The sequence below is a fragment of the Vespa velutina genome, chromosome 25 (assembly GCF_912470025.1).
Source record: "Vespa velutina chromosome 25, iVesVel2.1, whole genome shotgun sequence".
NCBI lineage: Eukaryota > Metazoa > Arthropoda > Insecta > Hymenoptera > Vespidae > Vespa > Vespa velutina.
Window position 1 is genome coordinate 2,819,634 of NC_062212.1, and position 21,926 is coordinate 2,841,559.

The 21,926-nt window shown below is 31.8% G+C and overlaps 1 long non-coding RNA gene across 1 annotated transcript; it reads right to left on the reverse strand.

Moving 5' to 3' along the window:
- Window positions 1-10,562: 10,562 nt before the first annotated feature.
- Window positions 10,563-18,761, reverse strand: LOC124957248. The gene is made up of 8 exons (XR_007103476.1): window positions 18,033-18,761; window positions 12,953-13,050; window positions 12,069-12,290; window positions 11,483-11,874; window positions 11,211-11,355; window positions 10,958-11,030; window positions 10,846-10,880; window positions 10,563-10,770 (listed from the first exon to the last, which is right to left on the reverse strand). It is a non-coding gene; the product is annotated as an uncharacterized LOC124957248 (long non-coding RNA).
- Window positions 18,762-21,926: the final 3,165 nt, after the last annotated feature.

The following is a 21,926-nucleotide window of genomic DNA, read 5'->3' on the forward strand; positions in this document are numbered from 1 at the left end:
ATACGAAGATCGGGCGGGCAGTTCAGAGCCTCCAGAGGAAGGTGGCGATTCGGGTGTGCTGTGCCTATAGGACGATCTCCTTCCATGCGTCTATGATGATTGCGGGGATTATTCCTCTCGCTCATCTGGCACCCCAGCTGGCGGAGACGTATACGGCTGTTAGAGACGCGGAAGAACCTGTTCCACCGCGTGCTAAGGCTGTACTGAGTACTTGCCAGAAGGAGGGCAATAGAAGCATGGAAGTTTAAGGAGCTTGCGTTAGCAGGGACAGCTGCAGCAACGGGGGTGCGCCCGAGGGCGGCTATTGCCGAACGGGGTTGGCTGAGTGGATTAGGAGGCCGTTTTCCATCGGGACGACATTCCACACTACACAGCTGATGACCAGTCATGGATGCTTTTCGGCGTATTTATATAATATGAAGAAGATCCCCTTCCCACGGTGTTTCCACTGTGGGGGAAATGAGGATACGGCTGAGCACACCCTGATCGACTGCCCGGCGTGAACGGATGCCAGGAATGAGTTGATCGAAGCGATGGGTGGAGGGCGGCTAACACTTTCCGGAATAGTCGGGGTCTCCCTGACTGTTCCGGGAGGATAGGCGGCCTTTCGGACCTTCGCTGGGCGGGTCATGCGAACAAAGGAGCACGCTGACAGGCGCAGAAAACGGTCACGTGATTAAAGACCTGTGAGTGAACGTGCGAGTGTATGTGTGGAAAGAAGTGCGAACAATAGGCCGCATAGGAGAATGGCTCCAGTGCGGCCACCTAGGGCAAGGCTCCGAGCAGCTCAGGCGGCGCCTGGCTCAAGCGTCGCCTTTCCGTAGATGTAGAATATACGGGAGTGAATGGGCCTGATCAGTGCACCATGGGGTGGGGATCGGGCCACAATGTATATAGTTAGGGAGTAAATGCGTCTCCGGGGACTCATGGGCCCCTGTCGAGTGCGCCGTATTGGTATGCGTGGAGATGGATGAACGAATGAGAGCAAGGCGAATTCCGGCCTCGCTCACCGAGGAGTGGATTGGGTGAATACGCATATGCGCGATCCCGCCCAATCCCCTTTCTCCTCAGCATGTTAGTATTAAGAGTCGGGAGCGATCCGAACCTGAGGGTATGTTCAGGCGGGTTGAATCCGACACTATCCTGAGTACCATTCTCAGGGTGCCTTTTGAAGGTTTTTCCTCCTGACGAAACAAAAAAAAACAGTCAAAGCAAAGAACATGTAATACACCTTGGTCGACTCTTCCAACCGACAGCTGTGGTTTCCACGAATACGAAGTACCATATGAAGGACCTGCAACGAAACTAGCACCTCCAGAATCGTCACAGGGTCCCATTCCTTACACAGTATCCACTAAAGATATTACTTTCGCCCTGACGAAAGCCAATGAATTCGTCTTATGCGGTTATTCCATAATCCGAACTCAACATCCAAAATCACGGAAACATCGCTTGGAAAAACATTAACATTTTTGGAAAAACATTGGATATTTTTGCATACATGAACCCAAAGTTTACGTACGTAGATAGACATCTAAAGACACAGCGTACATCGGTATATATAGATATAACTAGACAGAAATTCATCCTCAAACAACAGGTACTCAAGGATCTACTCTCTCTAGTTACAATAGCACCAGATGAAATGGCATACACTCTTATGAAGCAACCAGGATACATGCCAGTAATAACTGCCGAAGTAATATATATAATTCAATGTAATTCAATACAAGTAAAAATCAGGCAGATCGAAGAATGCTATAGGAAATTACCCATTTCCTATCGCAATAATTCATACTTTCGAGCGCATCATCACCGAAGGATTGCAATGAACTACTACCAAATATGTATAATTTACATGGCACTTGATATAGAGTCACAACTAAATTAATGGAGTCAATACCTCTCCGATGATTAAACCCTCAACGAAACCAAAATGGAAATACATCGATCCCGAACATCTCGGAACGAGCTACTCCACTAAAGATATAAATAAACTATGGTCACACATAATGGAACCTGCAGAGAAACCTGCCATCCTCAACACTCTCGCCAAAGGAATCAGCAGCAGACAAATACCTTCAGAGAAAATATCTCTCTATAATTTAATGGATGACGAATCACTAGACAAGATTACGTCAAACACAGGACAACGTCTATGGGGAGCATTCATAACCTTCGGATCAGCAAGTGCCGGGGTCTTAATCATTTTTATGGCCCTTCAATTAATAAAATACATTGCCGACACGCTCCTGCACCGATATGCATTACATAATATATACGGCTGGAACCTACATCTCATAGGAGGCTTATGGGGCTCATTGATTCATCTCCTCCTACATCTGGATACTAAACATCCAGAATCCGAAGAACAGCGACGATGCCACCTCAAAACGTCACAGTTCACAAACAAAAGGAAAAACCAATGGATAGCACATCCAACCAGCTGAGCACGTTCATCGAATTAAATGCGTATTTAAATAAATGCTAAAAGGCGCGTATATGTACGTACATTTTCTAATAGGGGAAAAAGTGTTACGTCAGAAGTCACTCTTACGCCTAACGAAAAGACGCACATTAATTTTTTTTTCACGACAGCTATCGAGCAATACCCACCAAGCAGTTAACCCTGTCCTCGACTTTCCAAATCATTGTACTGTATAATTTTGTACTCGTTATACTTTAAAAAATTTAGTTTTGTTCGTGCTCGCTGTGTATATATACTTGAATAATCCCGGTTGCGCGTATCGAAGTTCATTCGAGATCCTTCTAATCGTCTTAATTCAAATCTTTAAGGTTTCTTATCTCTACGATTCGGGAATCGATTAATTAAGCGAATTCTTTAGCGCGCTGTCGACAAATTCTCTCACGTGGTATTCTTCCACTCCTTATTATTCAACCTTAAAACCTCAAAGTCATACTTTCGTTAGAGGGGCGTACGGCTTGCGAATGATAACTTCCTATCAAATCCTTCACTAGTGATACATACGGTTCACACGAGTGAGTCCTTATCAGCCTTTCTCATAAAAATTCTCACAAATGCCGAGAATGCGTCATGCCGGTAGAAAGTATCACTTGCGTCGACTTCTCGCGACGTTACATGGTACCTACACGTACTTTACCAACGTCATTGGGATTTATCGTAACGAAGAAGCCAACAAGAAGAACGAGGTACCTTACCGCCTCATCCCGATCACGTTCGACAGGAAGGCTGTTCCAGTTCCTCATTTACCATACCCTGACTCGAGAACACCCAGGTATTTGAAGATCGAAGCATAATTCTTCACGAGGATCACCGAACAAGGTAAGGACATCCATTAATAAATCTCTGAAGTGCCGTGTCTCGAATCATTTTGTGTGTGCTTGTACCAATTCCGAGCCAAAAACTGCACATAGCAGGTAAGGGCCAAAAAAGTACTAATCTAGCATCAAGTATGAGTTCCTTGGAAAATTTGTAATATATTTTTTTGATGCCCGGACTGAGCGGGACGTAACCATATGTGCCTAGTCACGTAACGTGGAATCCTCTAGCCGTTGATTAGATTATTGATCAGTTCATTGTCTTTATTTCCGCCAATAATTCTGTAGTTTGTAGTCTCGCATAGTCCAGTCTAGTATGAAGCTATTCTTACGCCTTTCCTCTTAGTCAGGAAACGATTAATATTCAGTTAACACCCTCATGGAACCTATAGTTTTCCCACAACATAAGACCTTTTTTTTACACACCGCGTATAATTCTCTAATCCCTAAAGTAATTTAATAGGCCTGTAAAAGTTATAATGTTCATCCAAAGAGGTTCTGGCCCTAGTATGCTTACTGCCATCCGTAGCATAGATATTTGCTCTTCTGTCCGTTGTGGTATTCGCATCATTTCGAACTCCCTCCACATAAGCTCTGTTTCACGCATTGATAATTATTTTTCTTTATTTAGCAATTTGATGTGTTGTAACATCAAATCCATTTCGCTTTCGCTTCTATTCTCTTCTCCGATTAACGGATCCATGGAACTACGTTTGCGGAGGCGTTGCATCGGCACTCACTTCGTTGACATCGTGTTCAATCAGTCTAGCCATTAATTCGTTTTTAGATTTCATAATTGGAAGTGCTAGAATCTTACGGTTTTCTTTCAAACTGCGTCACGGTGAACTTGTATAGATCTTTCGCTTCCATCACGCTGTTAACTCGTTATCATAAAATACAATCAAATTTATGCTTCACGCATAAACGTATCTTCATGATTGCATACTTGCTAATCCAAGATCCTGATTGAGCCCCAAATTGTAGGGAAAAATATTATTAATGTTGTTGAAAATCGATTGCACGTTAAATTTTATTCTACTGATAGGCAGGCACAATGCTGAAGAAAAGAACGCTGTTCTCGACCACTGGTTAAATATTGAAGAAATATTTAATAAAAGTAAAAGTATAAAAGAAACAATGTGACAAACTGTTTGATGTTCGCTGACGCGTCAGCCATTTTGTTGTTTCGCTATTATTTGCTCTCGCTTGTTTCGCTGATACGTCATTCGCTAAACGAACGTTATCACTGATTCATTGTAGACTCTCATGAGAGCTGCACGTCCATTCTCGCTGTCGAAAATTAGTGTGGCGAAAAGTTAATACACAATCCGAAAAAAAGAATCTCAATAACGGAAGCAGTACTTTCATTCACAAAGATTCCTCAATACATCTTGACATGTGAACGTACAAGTTGCGAGAAATTCTGTAGAATTTCTTCCGACTTCCTTGAAGAATCAGCTCATTTGAGGGTCGAACAAAATGGTCATTAATTTATAACTTTGAATATTAAGAACGACGGGTCCGAAGCAATCTTCTCAATCAATTTATTTCAAAAGAAATTTAATTTTTTAACTTCCCTTTTCGCCAAGGATTTTTATCGTCAATTCCGTCTCCTTTGGCGAATTACTACATGTGGGAAAAAATAGATAGCAAAGAAAGGAAGGATAGTTCATTGGAAACAAATCTTTCTGATAATCTATTTTTGAAGGAAAATAATTGGAATAAAACTTGTACGTTATCGAGATTGCAAAAAGAAAATCATGTCAGCAGAAACAAAAAACGCAGGATGTAAGCATTGTAGAAACACAGGTAACTCTGTGAATTTTGAGAATATAAATTCGAATGATGAGTAGGGATCATCAGGCCTTTATCTATTGAACAAAACGTTTTCCAACACAATGACAAGTTCATTCCATTTTGTCATTCATTGTTCAACATTACAGAAGAATCCACGGAGACCATTTCTAGGCAAAATTCTATTCTATTTCGGAAAAAAATTCTTTTTCCATTCCGATATTTTCAATCACTAGAGAAGAGATCAACAACAAAAATAAGAGCAAGTGCAACAACATCATCACTATCGTCATCATTAAAAACAGCAGCACTTACCATTGAGAACACTCGAGTACAGTGCAGTTTGATAGAAATGACGATAAGACAAAGCTGCTCCACGTGGTGGAAACTAACGAAGATAAAGTGCTCATTATAACGACCAAATGTAAGGATAAATTCCATTTACACGTATAACCATTGATATGCCATACAACCTATAATATTTTTCACAAATTTTAAGGATTCAAGTGATTCTCAGGTGAACAATACACGTTAATTTCGTTAAAGAAAAGGTGATACTGAGAACAATAATGACGACAGCGATATAATAATTTATCGAAGACGAAAGGTACGGGACTATTCAATCTGACACCGATAATGACGCAAGCATTTCAAAGGAAGATGACTGGGTCAGTATTACAGAGAATGGATACATGCCACTTAGAGTAAATTCTTCAATAGGATCAAAAGTAACAGATCCTTTAATATTTTTGAACCGATTCAGTTTTTCAAACTGTTTTTTACGAACCAGCTAGTCGATGAAATAATAAAGGAAATAAACAACTATGCAAAATCTTATTATTGTTGTTAAAATCTAACTAATAACTCCGTATGATCAGCATGACATGATGTAAGTAAAAATGAATTTTGGATTTTCATTGATTCATTCTAAATATATGTACAATGCCTATTTCTAATATTGGTCAACTAAACATAACAGTAGAATTCTTACTACGGATATATTTACAAGAACTTGAGTCAATTAATATTTTGAATGCTTCATTTAAAAATTCATAACTCAGATAGCAAAAATCTCAAAATACAACGAGCCAGTATCTTTTTAGAATATTTAAATTCAACATTTTCTAAACAGTTCATTCCCGATCAAAATATTTGTGTAGATGAATCCATAGTAAAATTTCAACGGAAAATTTTTTCATTATATGTAACCCGATTAAGCCAACAAAATAGAGTATAAGAATCTATGCGATGACGAATTTTGAAGCAGGATATATCTGTACTATCCTACCTTACTATGAAAATATTACATCAGAAAATATTATTCGTCCAAATCTACCAGTTAGTACTTGAATTCCACTGCATTTATATCAAAAGTTGTTAAATAAAATTTCCGAGGAACAGGATTACCATATGTTTACTGATAGATATTATGCCAATATATCTTCGGCAGAAAAACAAATGAAAATGAAATGCCATTTAACTAGTACTATAAAAACTAAGAGGAAAGCTATTCCAACATTTACGAAAAAAATTCAAGTTTTTAGATAAGAAAACTTGTTTGTAACTTGTTGTAAAAAAAGAAAAATCACATTTTTAGCCTGGAAGGACAAGGGAATTGTGTAACTTTTAAGAAATTGGAATGATGCTGGAATGATGGATTCAAAAAGAATTCTATGAAGAGATACAAAAAGTCTAGAATTAGAAAGCATACTGCAGTTGCCAGCAGCACAACTTACGTAGGAGGGCATTGATCGAGTTGATCTATACGTATCTATTTATTGTTTCATTCTATTCGCTAAATTTTTACAGTATAGACGTATTTCCTATTACTCGTGACTTGTTTTTGTTTATAGTTCTTGTAACGTACATTAACGACCTCTTGTATTACCTCGGCGCGGTGAGACAGTAGGCGTACATCGTATGGTCGCTGGCTCAAATATGCCACCAATAAACCTAAATGTCTCAATATTGGGAGACACCTACACCATACGGAACACATCAAATAACGAAGTAAAGGATGTCTACATGTCCACTAACGCTTCAATCTACCGAGCTGTTTTTCTATCTACTAGCAAAAGGAGGAAATCTAATACAATTACAGATATGTCAAATTCACATACGTTCCATCAATTCGAAATGTGGCTACAAGATATACCGACACACGACTCATACAGTATATTCTCTGAAACCGATGCTACACCAACAGGTAACACCAAAACAAATAAAGAAAATAAATCTCCTCCTATTTACATTCAGGGTCAAGATTCATCTGAATAAGACTAAATCCTTCTCGAATGTTGGAGTCAATTATCATGGTCCTTTTCACACTAAAAATTGCACTAAGAGTTTTCACTAAGAGGTTTTCTGCTAACTTCTCCATATCACAAACCTTCGGCTCTATAATTCCTCATTGACAACACCTGCTTATTTGCTAAATCATTCGTATTTCAAATTTCTTTGTCCTAATAACCATGTCATCAAGAACTTCGGCAAAATTCGTCTCTTAGCTTTATCTCTGGCAGAGGTCCTTTTTTAGGCTCTTTCCCTGATATTTTTTCCATCATTTGGAATACCATTGGCATAGGGAGGTGGTAGACTGCCATTATCATTTCCCAACTGATGAGCGATTTGGCATTCACCCGCAGCATGAATCCACTTCGCTTGGAAAGAAAACTATGGCCTAAAAAATCCCAAGGAATTTGCAGTATCCAATTGAGTGCTCTATCCTTTTCCTTCTTTCTTCGACTGTTTGATCCAGAGACAAATTTCTTCTTCGAATAAATTACCCAACTCGGTCGAGACTTCAAAATTTCTTTGCTTCAGAAAGCTTTTCGCAACGGATAATTTCGCACCACGAGAATTTTTTTCTAAAGAAGAAAAAATCTATTCCTCCACTTTGTTCTACTATAAAATTTGATTCATTACCCAAGCCGAATGTTTGTCTTCACGAAATATATTATCTTGCCTATTACAAATTAATCGACATCAGTTCAGCCACATAACTCACTTATCTCTCTCTCATCTTCCGGAACGATCAGAACTACTAAAGGCAGATTCCATCCCTGATAGAGAAGACAACTAAGTCAGAACATGTGACGCTTCATTCATGCAAAAGTGTTAATCACTCGTAGATTTGTCCCTACGTTTTTCTACCGTTTAACCTAGTTCCTTTATTATTGTTCGACTATCTACATGATCAATTTCCTTTTTCTTTCTTAAAGATTTTCTTATTTCTTTCTTGAAGATTTTTCCTCGAAGTGTACACCACATCGTTGATTGTCTTCATAATTTTATATGGGCTTTCCTAATTGCTCTTGAGCTTCTTCGTTTTGCCTCTTCTGTATTGAGAGTTGAACATACCTTCTGATCCTTTAATAAGCTTTTCTTCAAGCAAAACTTTATCTCTATCCGCTTCTTTATGGTTCTATGGATTTCGTCTAGCTTCATATTAAGCTTCGAGACATAAGTTTTAATGTGTATCTCCCTTTTCTATACGGACGGACAACAAAGGAAATCTAATAGCTTTTTATAGGTCAATTCTAGGTAACATTTTTGCTCAAATCTCATGCCTTGATCTATAAATTAAATGACACAATAGAATCCACTGATCCTAATCTTTTTGGCCCTAACGAATTTTGCCAAATGATCAATCAAGTCCGTCTTGTTGCAGATATAACGCCGTCGACCTAACTTTTTGGAATCCTAACAACACCCAAACGCGTATCGACAACTTTCTCTTTTTTCCTTTCAAATGAAAAATCCTCCAAGAAACTCATTTTCTAGAGAATCGGTTAGGTCTATGATATGTTCAACAATTCCGCAATTTCTTGCGAATTCTTTTGAAAATTCTTCAAGGAATTTTGGAAAATCCTTTTCTTGCTCTATCGAGAAATTCCTAGAATTTTCCTGTAGCACGTTATTCAAACTATTAATCAATCCTCATGAAAACCTCACTACTGAACCCGAACTTTGTAATACAACTCACCGTAATAGCTTCATCAAATCTATCTTTCACAAAAGTCGCGCCTTAAGATGCAATCATTTGCAATATTAGGGAACAGTTTCCCTGAAAACTTCCCTGACTCCACCAAAATTTAAATAGTCTGGAATACTTACGAGTCACATTCTCTCAAAATGTCCTGAGTCTAAGACAAAAATATACCCAATATTTATCGTCAAAACAGTTTTGATGTATAGTAATGACATCAATTCTAAACCCGCTCGTAACAGTATGTAACTATATTTACTGATTGTATTCAAAATGAGATTTTATAATAACAATAGAATATTTTTTCCAGTAATATACTAAAAAAATACCACAATACTCACAAGAGTTACAATGCAGACGAACGTGTGTAGTTGTATTGTATGCAAATATGTATGTATATGAGTATGTATATTTTTTCAACAGATTTCTGTTGAAAGTCTGTAATCGAAAAGTAACCATCTAAAAGATAATATATTCCTTCAATTGAAAGTCTACAGTTAATAAAAAAAAGTTAAACTTTGTCCTAATTATTTGCAATGGCGAAAAGAAGGAGCACAATGTTATTTCATAAATCATCTAGTAGTAAGAAGTAGTAAAGAAAAAACCTATGGGTTTTACAAAAATTTGCATAGTAATGGTAGGAAAGAATTTAAATTTTTCCCAAAAGAAAAACAAATAAAACTGTATGCATCGGATTTTGATTTGGATATTGATGATTGAATAGTTGTGATAATTAACTTGATGCTATATAAATACATAATAAGATGCTATTGAACAGATCTTTCAAAAATTAATTATTAAGGAAGATATCGAAGATAATAATGCCGAGAAAACTGCAATTAAGTGCGCTAGGTGGATTGAATTTCGTAGACGTCAGAAATTGTTTACTTTTACTCGAACAACCGACATCAACAACTATTTATACTATACTTCATATGATGTATTTTCTTTAATTGTTGATAACACAAATTGATAAATTTACTCATAGAACAAATAAACAGAATAAAAATTAAATAAAGCCACATTAATTCAATTTGCACGAATGCATCAATAGACATAAACTAATCCGGATGAAATAAGAAAATTATTGAGATCAATTCTGTGATGTAAGAGTCAACTCAATAAACAATTATTGCTAAAAAGCACATTGTATAATTTTGATTTACCGCGTACCATCATGTCACAGAACAAATTCGAAAGGTGCTTCTCAACAACTTTCAGTTTGCTGATAACACTACTATTGCTTATAGTAATGGACTTGGAAAGCTATTTCGACTGTGGGATGAAAAAAATCAAAAGAAGTATCAAAAAATATTTAAACTAGGAAAAAATATCATCATTGAAGAAACATTAATTTCATGGTATAAAATATTGATAATTAAGTAATATATTCCAAATAAAGCCCATAAATAGGGAATAAAATAATTTAAATTATGATCTCCTAAAGGATATATATGGATATAATAAGGATCTATAATGAAAAGCCAACTACATTTTGCGACAATACAATAGGACACCCCTAAATTTTTTATATTTCTCAAGTCCCATGGTATTAACATAGTGATATCAGAGAAACTGTATTGGCATATAATGTATGTCTGCAACTTAGAGGAAAGTTTATCAACCAGGGATGAACATTATACATTGACAATTTTTATACCTACTATGAATTAACTATATCGTGTCGTCTAAAACAGAAGACTCACATAGTTGAAACAATTAAAAATAATAAAAAATTCATTCGAAGACATTTTTCAGCATACCAATGAGTTACTGGTATGTGAGTCATCTTCAACAGCTATGTCAAAAGGCATTAAAATCTGTCGTGGTGTATTCTGGATCGTTAAAAACTGCAGTAGTAACACTTATACTTACGAAAGTTCCTGCGAGAATAAACGTTTCCATCCGCGCATCCATGGCTTATCACTCCTCGTTAGGAAAACGGACTCTAAAGAAATTTTAAAACATTTAAAAATGTACTACTTATGAGTAAATCCAAAAAAAAAATTGTTAATGGTCATGTTCGTTAATAATTGATTGAAAAAATTACAACCAGTAATTCGTACCAATTTGAATTTTTTGTCCTTAACATAATAAGTACTGAAGAAATACAATTTTGTTCACTCACTTATTTAAGAAATTCCACGGTCCAAAACATTCATCCTTATTGTAGGTTGAAATTAGAGTAGGTTGACTCGTAATAAGTCAAAAATAAGATAGATTTACATCAAAGTAAATTGAAAATGAAGTAGGTTGAAGTTGCAGTAGATTGACTTGGTAAATTGATTTGAGAATGCAATGATGATATGAAAACAGATGGAAAAAAAAATTGATATTAAATTTTTTGTAATAAAATGAATTGTAAAATTATATGACTATAAAATTTCAACATTTACTTACTACCATTGTTCTATAGAAGAAATATACTAGTTTCTTGATCGTCTTCCATGGTGCATTGACTTTAATACGCGATAATTATTTATCAGATATAATGATCAAGAGACAGACAATAAATTTAATTCAATTGGATGTTTCACATATAAAGTATAGTCTATCGACCTGTAAAAAAACAAAAAACAAACATTAATAAAACTTTATACGAACAAACACTGACTTAATGACTGCTTTGTTAACAATCTATTCAAATACACATGCATCTTAAAATTTAATTGAAATCACAAAATACAAACGAATGCAAATTAACAATAAAACTCTAAATCGATTTCACTTCTTTTATTTTATCGAAACAAAGATTGATTCATCCATGACTCCATAAATTGTGCAATAATAATCTGAAATAAAATACAAACAATATCATTAGTATCAATAAAAAAAAATCATTAAAAAATATAAACAGAAAATAAGAGGTTACTTGAGTATTTACTAATAAAAAGTAACAATGAAATAAACAAAAATATTACAAAAAAGATTTAATAAACATTAACTATTACCTACAATTTATTAATTTATTAATATTAATTATTACCTAAAACAGAACAACTTATCTTCCATTAGCTGCATGACCAACAACCGTGTCAATCAATTTATTTCTCCACTATATAAATTTACTAGTCGTAATTTCATGCTCCGCGTTCGTCAAAACTATGCTTAAGAATTACGCCTTACTCTTGTTCTCATTATTGGTATAAATGCTGTTTTTCATATTTGTCACGAAGAGAAATTTTCGTACAGTGGTCACCCTCGAAATCTGTGGCAAAAAAGAAAAAGCTCATATCCCCATTACTGATTTTCATAGATATTATTAAATTTAAGAAAAAATTGTAGTTCGTTCTTTACTTTATAAACTAGAAATGAAGAGATTTTATAAGTAATGTGTAGCATATTAGTAAGCGCCTAAATTCGTAATTCATAGTTATGAAGCTAATGATTCCGTTGGTACCTTTTTTGATTTTATCGATAAAAATAATTAATAAGATATTACTTTCCAATCTCTTATATTTATTTCTCCTACTTGATGCAAGCTTCGGGATAACCTATTCTATATAGAACAAAGGCAGAGGTACAATTTTACTAGATGACAAATGTATATAAAGTATATATATATACATTCGTCGATTATTTTTTTTAATGTAATAATTAGTGAAAATATACACTTATATATTACATTTTTCTCTAGCATAGATTATTATGAGACCTTTTTTGTATATCATCATCAAAAAAGATATAAGAAAATTCAATAGAAAGTATGATGTAAAAATTTCACGAGCTAGATGACAATTTCATTTTCGCGAATATCTTGTAAACGCAACATTTACCAAATTTGCGAACATTAAACCACAGAAATTGCATGTTTTGCTATCGATTAATATATTGGACGAAATTATAACTTAGAAAAGAAAAGTTAATTACCTGTAAATAGAAGGACGGTGAAGCACCGTGAACAGCTGTTGGCGCACGCAAAATCCAAAATGAAACCGGTAGAGACTTGTACTTTTAGTGGAATTCATCTGGCAACAGCGGAAAAGATGTTCTCAACTTTGTTCTCAACTTCGTTCTCTTACGATAATAAATAAATACAAAAGTACAATGAAACAAATAATAAATAAATCTGTGCAATAAATTTGGATCAGTTTCATAAATATTTTAAAGAAACAATATTTATTTATTCATTGTTATCTATACATCTCTAATAATATAGAATTTATAATTAAAATGAAATATGATGAATCGTTAGAAATCAGGAATAACATATATATTCAGAGATTAATTTTACCTCTTTGGCTGTACTTGACAGCAAAAAAAATGACGTAATACACATCTCTATATAATTTAGCATTTTCGAAGTATAATCTTATAAATTTGAGAATCTTCTTTTGTCAGTATCGATCTATTATAATGGGTTATAGCCATTGTTGGAAGTTTTGGAAAGTACGGTAAATCGAATTTGTAAATTTTTACTTCGTAATATTATAATTAAAGAGTTTTTTATCATATTATAATTTTTATCAGATTATTTTTTATTAGACCAAACACAAATAGTAATTCTCAAAAAAAAACCATCCCATTTCAATAGACAACTTAAAAATCTTACACCAAGAGAAAGATTATGACGACTTCGATAGCGTTAGAGCATGGTGAAATTAATAGTTACTATACAGTGTCGCTTAAGTCAATTATTTTTCACTAAGCAAAATAAGAATCTTCCTATAATACACGTATATATATGATATATGGATATACATATATACGTATGTATATAATACGATTAACCATTTAAATTTATATTATATCTAGATATAATAAAAAAAATAGTTTATAAGGCATTAGCACACATTTAAATATTGTACTTGCATTAAGGACCCAATTAAATAGTATTAATCACGATGATATGTGAACTTGCCAATGTAATATTTTTCTAACCTCTTCAGCTTAGTATTTTAATCATTGTGAAATCTACACATAGACAATTACTATTAATTATTTCATTTAAAAATAGAATCCACTTAATGTTTTCTTGAAATATTATATGAAAATGAAGAACAAGCAGACATGTCATAAATGGAAAGAAGATATATTTCAGATATTGATAAAATGAATATTGTTCTCTCATAAAATTATTTAATACTATTTTTTAATATTGCATTATAAAATAATTTCTGAAAATAATTTCTGAAAAATATTTTTCATTGTGCAGCGTACAGATATGGAAAAAGTGATAAAAAAATGGAAATGTATTTTCATAAAATCCTTTAAGGATAGAATTTCCTGAAACAAATAAAGTTTTATTTTAATTTCAAAAGACAAGCAGTATAAAATTGTTATACTCCTTAAATTACTGAAGAAAAGCAATGTGTCATTAATTTACTTTTAGAACATATAAAGAAACAAGATGTTCTTCTTGGACAACTTGAACACTGATATAAATATTGCATTTAATACAGACAAGATATATGTGTTAGTGATAATTACATGATAATTGTATGTTTCAGATCAATACTAGCCTTAGTAAAAGATCTATAAAATGATTTTTAAGTATTCTCCTCAGCTTTTGAATAAATTAGTTTAATTTCTATAGCAATATTTAATCAAGAACGTAAAAACAGTTTTGAATTTATTGCCAATTTTATCTGACATTTATCTAGATTATATTTACAATTTTACTTAACAAAATTCTGCTTTTGTTATTCACAAAGGTAATAAAGGATTTGCTATTATAATATTAAAAAATATTTAACATGGGTCTGCTGACTATTGAAGTAATATATAATACTGGTTCAATTTCATTCCTTTAATGATCAGATGCATTTATTTTATTTTAGCACTTTAAAAAGATGAAGAATTTTTAAATAAAGATCTAGTATCACTCAATGCAATTAAATGTATTGTATCATTTAAATAAATTCAGAAGAAATATTCAATTTCGCAAATAATATTTCCATGAAAAATTAGATGTTTCTATGTGAACAAATCTCTAAAAATAATGAAAAAGAATATGAATATAAAAATAATATTTATATTAATAAAAATAGGAAAAACGAATGAATATGAAATTAACTAATGAAAATATTGCATATCAAAATTGCATATAAGTGAAGTAATAGACGCGTACTTGTCTGAAATGCAAAGATAAATTGTACTTTCATAATATAGAGCAAAATGAGTAATATCTATATGTAATATCTAATAAATTATATCATATGAATTTATATTGCAATAAATCCGTTATGAAAAAGAATCGCCAAGAAAGTATACGTAAAAACAACGAGAAAAAAATTGTAGATATAGTAGAATAAGATCTAATAAGATTTTTTATTCCATTAACATTTGTTAGATTATTACAAATTCTTCCCGAAGATATCTTAGATTTCAAGTTAAGGATATATATTTTCGTAATATAAATAAAAAATAATTATTCATAATTATATATTATTTATTTATCTACACATGTGTAGGTTTACTTAAGAATTTCACAACTGACCAATTTTATATTGTTTTTATCCTCAGATTGTGAAACTTATAGACAACTCTGATAAGGATTATATCATTTCTAATCTCATTGATACTTTATAAGATTTGACTTTAGTTCCAAATGCACAATTACAACTACATTTATTTTCATATTATTTTTCTTGATACGAGAAATGTCCACAACTGAAGTATCATACACTATTTTGCGTATAATTTTTATAGAAGATAGTTTTTATAATAAAAAAGAATATGCAACGCAAAATATATAAGATTTCTTAGTGAAATATTCTAAAAGCTTAGAACATCAATGGTCACCATTTTTTAGTAAGTAAAATTGAAATGTTACACTAATATTATGTATATTATAAATGTTATAATAATATTATATATATTTAACTTATAAAATAAACTTATTAATAAATTATTATTATTTGTATAAGTTAATAAATTTTATTATATATATATATATATATATATATATATATATATATATATATATATATATATATATATATATATATAAATATAATTTTATTATATAATATATATATATTTATTATAATATAATATATTAAAATAAGAAGTAATTATTAAGAATTTTTAATACAATGATAAATATTTAATTTTTATTTAACAAAAAAAATCATTAAAAGAAAAATTTATTAATTTTTGATGAAAAAATATATGTTTTTATCTTATTTTTAATAAAAAAATTACTAAAAGGAAAAATTTATTGATTTTTTGATATTTCATGAAATTTATAGTATATATATATATATATATATATATATATATATATATATATATATATATATATATTTAATTTAATTTAAATATAATGATAAAATAGAATATAAATATTTAAACAAAGTAATTATTCTTCTAATAAATAAATAATTTTAGATATGTCATATATTATAATATATAAATAAATTTTTATAAATATTCTTATTATAATTAAAAATGTGATTGGGTAGTTACCTTATAAATTATAATTGATAAATAATTAGTATTAGCTTATGCGATAATTTTGTCAAATTCTTAATATAAATGTTAAATGACTATCCAAAGTCTTTAACGAACGTTCAATTTGTTAAGTTCAATATAATCACATAGGTTCGAAACGAATAAGTCCAAGAATTCTGAAAATTAACTCTTCAAAACATCACGTAATTTTTAAATTTCATTTTTATATATCTACTTTTTAACAAATTTGATTTTAGTATTATATCCAAAATTATTATTGTGTTTTAAATATACATTATAATTGGTATAGTGTAATTATATTAACATAAATAAGATTAAGACTTTTTTTATATAATTTTTATATAAATAGTAAATATTGCGCCTGAAAAAAGGCTTCACTTTGTACTTTTGTAATACTTTACTTTCAAGAGGGATCGATCAGTAAAAAATGTTAATTGTTTTATAAGGCAGTAAGCATACTATAGTAGCATAAGAATGTTTCTTATTCAAATTCGAGCTAACAATTACATTAATTTAAAAAATTAACTTCAAAATTTTTATGATATTTAATACATTGTAGAATTTATTTATAAAATATAAAAAGGCAAAAAAGAATGCAACGAACTATGCCAAAAGAAAAACGGAGATGAAACTTTCAACCTCATTGAAAGTTCTATTGAGTTAGATAATATCACTCTAAACAAGATGGATAATTCGTCTCGAACACATTCTTTAGCTTTCCTTTGACTAATACTTAATAAAACATTCGTTCAATCGCGGAAGACCAACTAAAATTTCCCCATCTTAAATTAAGAAAGATGTGGGACAGAAGGTTTTATTTTTATGACTAAAGTAACGTCACTCTTCTGCCAAAAGTCCAGGTACCTTTTTCAGAACAAGTTTCGGATTACTGACTAACTTTCACAAGTGATCGGATAATCTCTTTATTTTATGAACTTTTTATATACAATTATAAATATATCAAAAATATATATACATATATATAAATATATTTTGAATTTATTATTATTTATTATTTGTAATTCTTATTTTACACATAAAAGTATTGAAAAGTTTTGAAAAAATTTAATTTTATATATCTCTTACTAAATTAACGAGTCTTTTTGCATTTAGTTATTTATCTTAAATTACTCGAATTATATAAAAACTATATCATATTCAAATAGAAAATGTCAGTGATTCATAACAATGACTCATAAAAGAGATTTTGATATAGTAGTTTGTATTTATAAATAGTAACATTTCACTACGGGGGAAAAAAAAAATTTAAGTACCTTGGTAAAAGAACTTTAAGTAAGTAGAGGACTTAGAAAAGAAGAGAAAATTATTAAAATACTTCACTAAAGGTACTTTAAGTAAATAAGGACTCAGAGAAAAAAAAATTATTTTTTTCAATTATTAAGTATTTGATCATGCAAGCACTCCACTATTTACTTAGATTCTATTTTCGCGGTCACGTTCCTATGGCGAAACTTTGAAAATTAAAAAAATTTTTTAAATTTCGAAAATATAGGAAAATTTTTGTTTCCCTTACCACGGGCGACAAGGCCTCTAGAGCCGTTCCTGAAGTTCCGTACGTTTCCCGCGCTTTTAAGACTTGAGGTTAAGAGTGACCTATATGCGCCAACTGTTGAAAAATAAGTAATTTGCACTCCTACACTACAAATTGTTGTCCACTCCAACAGCCAATCACAGTACAGCGTGACTAGTTACAAATCCACTTCCGTCTTGCAACTGAACTTATCAGTTGAATCCACCGTTCGTCCATAGAATATAAAATGCCATTTCCGCAAAAACGAACATAACCTCCACAAAACTACTGAGCACATTTTTCACTAATTACAGAGTAATTAATCAATCCCCAGTATTGATTATTATCTCACTTTGTTCACCGCACTCTAATTAACGAGTGAGATATAAATTTTTCACAGGCAAAATAAACTAAATCAGAAAATTTTTCACAAAACGCGGAGCACACAGCAACGTGTCGTTCTTCCTTTGGAGGAATTCTCCCATCTCGACTGTTAATTTGCAAGGATTTCCTCGTCGACCTGTTCTACTAACGTGCTCTTAAACTTCATGCCTTCCAATTTTGGAGTCGCTTTCTCGGTATTCCTTTTCTTCCTAAGGTCGTATAATCTCCTCCGTTTGTATGACTGGAAATTAATCAGGGGCTCTCCTGCTACGACGCAGAGAGATTCCATTGCGATTGTGCGATACACGGATGTAACTGAAATGAGGGCCGACCGTTAAGTTGTATTTAACTTCCTGGGGTTCCCCTCCGTACAAAGATCAACCATCCTGCTTCCGCTTACGTAACCATAGGGGTAAACACGCCGCGATAAATCGTTCGAAGGGCACAATGACGAAGATCCCATTCACTAACCCGAGGCACACAAACTCTTGTAATAACTCATCCAATCAAATACACGGTGAGATTTACATATCGCAATTACTTCTTCAATTCTCACGACATCCTTTAAAGAACGCGCGTTTTCCTATTAATTGGCGGGAACGCGACGAGCGGTATTTTGATAACGGTCTACAACGGTATCTTAGTCTAGTGCCACCGCCCTTATTAATCGCGAAAAGTGGGTCTGTAGCTCGGACAACAAAAACGAGACGGGAAATATTTCGGGAGTGCGAATCGACTGTCATCATTGGTCTGGTGCGAGAAGCGCATTTTCAAAAACGCTCTCGTCAACAATCAACAGATATGTTTCCTTTAGGCTTACTAATGGTTTCTCGTGTTCCTCTATGAGCTATTGCTATCGCTGCTTTCTATATCATCAAATTTTTATTATTTCCTGATTATTAAAAACATGTAATTTAGAATCATATATATATATATATATATATATATATATATATATATATAGAATAGATATATAGAATAGATATATAGAATAGAATCTACATATATAGCATAATATATAAACATATGTTTTTTCATTCCGCCAATCGTTACTATCAACCAACGTCTCCAAAATCTTGTTCAAAATATTCATCCTTCAAAATTTTTCTCTCATATTTTTTTCATTTTTTAACAGATATATTTGTATATTTTATTCCTTTCTTCGTCTTCTTTATTTTCATTGTATATAATTACAAGTAAATACACAAATAATTAATTAATAATATATTAATCGTTGATATCTTTAAATAATTTAAAAAGAAATAAGTATATGTAATTTTTCGTTTTACTTAAATGTTATATATAATTTTTTTTTAATTATACTATTTACTTTAACACAAGGATAATCTATTAACATTGAATAATCATTATAATAGAAAGATAAAATATTAACTTAGATCAAAAATACTATAAAAAAATTCATGAGAATTAGCTTAATGATTTTCACCAATCATATAATCATATTATCGATGGTCATGTTTGTAAATTATATTAGATTACAATTCAATGAGTTTCGTATCTAGACCTCGCTACACTACAATCATGTTTATAAGTAAAAGAAATCAATTTTGTAATAAACTATGCACGTTAATAAGTATTCGAAACATTGAAAATGTTTGACAATTAAATTAATAGAAATCTATGTAATATGTAAACGCAAAATAATCGTAATGATATGAAAATGTGAATAATTAAATGTAACAGTGAATAATAGATTTCAAAGCCGCCTACAAGAAAAATCTAACAGAACACTATTTTATTCGTATATTTTCCATTTATATATATATCCATTTATATTATATATATATATATTGTACACCTTTTTTCTAATTAAAATATTTATTATTACAAGTATTGGTCACAATTACAAGTACAATAATCATGGAAACTAATAAGTAGATGTAATTCTATACTGTTAATGATTCCCTATTTTTGAGCATGATAGGGGGATATTATAAATGCAATATTCTAATCAACATGAGGAATGATACTTCGGTCAGTCATGGGATTTAGTAAATTTAACAAACATCTTGATAAGTGGAATGTACAATGTAACAATGAAAGCTTAGAAATCAAAAAGTATCTGTAATTGTCAACCAACGAGTATCAGGAATTGCCGGTTAGGTTTAACAAAGTTCTATAGAACTGGTACGAAGTTAAGCCCGTGTAGAAAATAAGTGGAAAGAAGAAAGTGGGCGTCGTACAGGAGAATAGTAATTCAGAGCAGTGTTCAAAAACTGGCTGTCAGCCATTGTGGGTAAGCTATAGCTTGATAAGCAAATTGTCATGGAACATAATACTTGTATGATAATGATGGATATGGTGGAGGCTATATAATAAATTGTACAGTCTAGTGAGAAGATCGATACATAATAACAAGCCTAGATTAGCTACAAGAGTTTTTAGATGATTAGAACTCCAGTGTAATGTTCTCCTCTATTAAGAAATCGAGGGAAAATTTAGACTTAGATTTATTAGAACAAGAAGCTGTGACAGCGATAGTTGAAAATGATGAAGATTCGATTGATTAAATTATTGATGGAACTTTATTAGCTCTCTCGACTATTTGTAATACACAATTTAGACAACATTAGAAATTATAGAAAATATATTCCTTTCACATCTTTTTAAATTGGTCGAGCCTCTCGTGTTGTCATATCGGCTGGTAAATCATTATATATTTTAACTCCTTTATAAAACATACTCGTTTGCGCACTCCTATTTCTGCGAAATTGTATTAGAATGTTCCTGGTCTGTCATGCATGTTTTCCGCTTTCTTTTCCTACTATTTCTAACCTATTTTTTAATTGTTCAGTTAACAAATTCCTCAAGATCTTGAAAATACATAGACACATGTTGTAATATACTCTCATTTCCCGATTTTGCATTACTTGCAATTTATTCAGCTGTATCTCTCTCATATTCATTAACAACGTTGCACGTGATATGATTTGTGCTATGATCGCTTTATACGTGATACATCTAGTATATGCCAATATATAATTTCCTATTCCATTCAAAAAACTAGTTTTCTTACCTATCTTTTTTAACATACAATCGCAATGACCTTTAAATCAGTCCGTCAAAGCATTTCAATACAATATTTCCATCCAGCTCTTTTCTTACACTCCTATCATATATTCCGTCTTTTCTGCATTCATTCTCAATTTATATATATTTTTCCATTCTTCTACTGTATTAACACTATGCCGTCCGCACGTCTAATCTAGATTTTTTCGTGTCGCGCCGCTGGAACTGATTTACATCATTTCGCTTATCGCCGGCGATTTTTCGAGGTTCTTGTTTACTAATCTTATCGTCAGTTCCCATGTCTCAATCCTGTCTCTCGATTTTCTCGAAATTGTGAGGGTATACATATGTAAATAAGTACAAGATTTTTTCGTATTACATGTTTATCTATTTATTTATATTTTGTTAAAAACTTGGTATTTATTTTTTAAATGAAATGAAGGAAAGCAATTTCCGAGGTAAAGCACAACTCCACAAGATTTA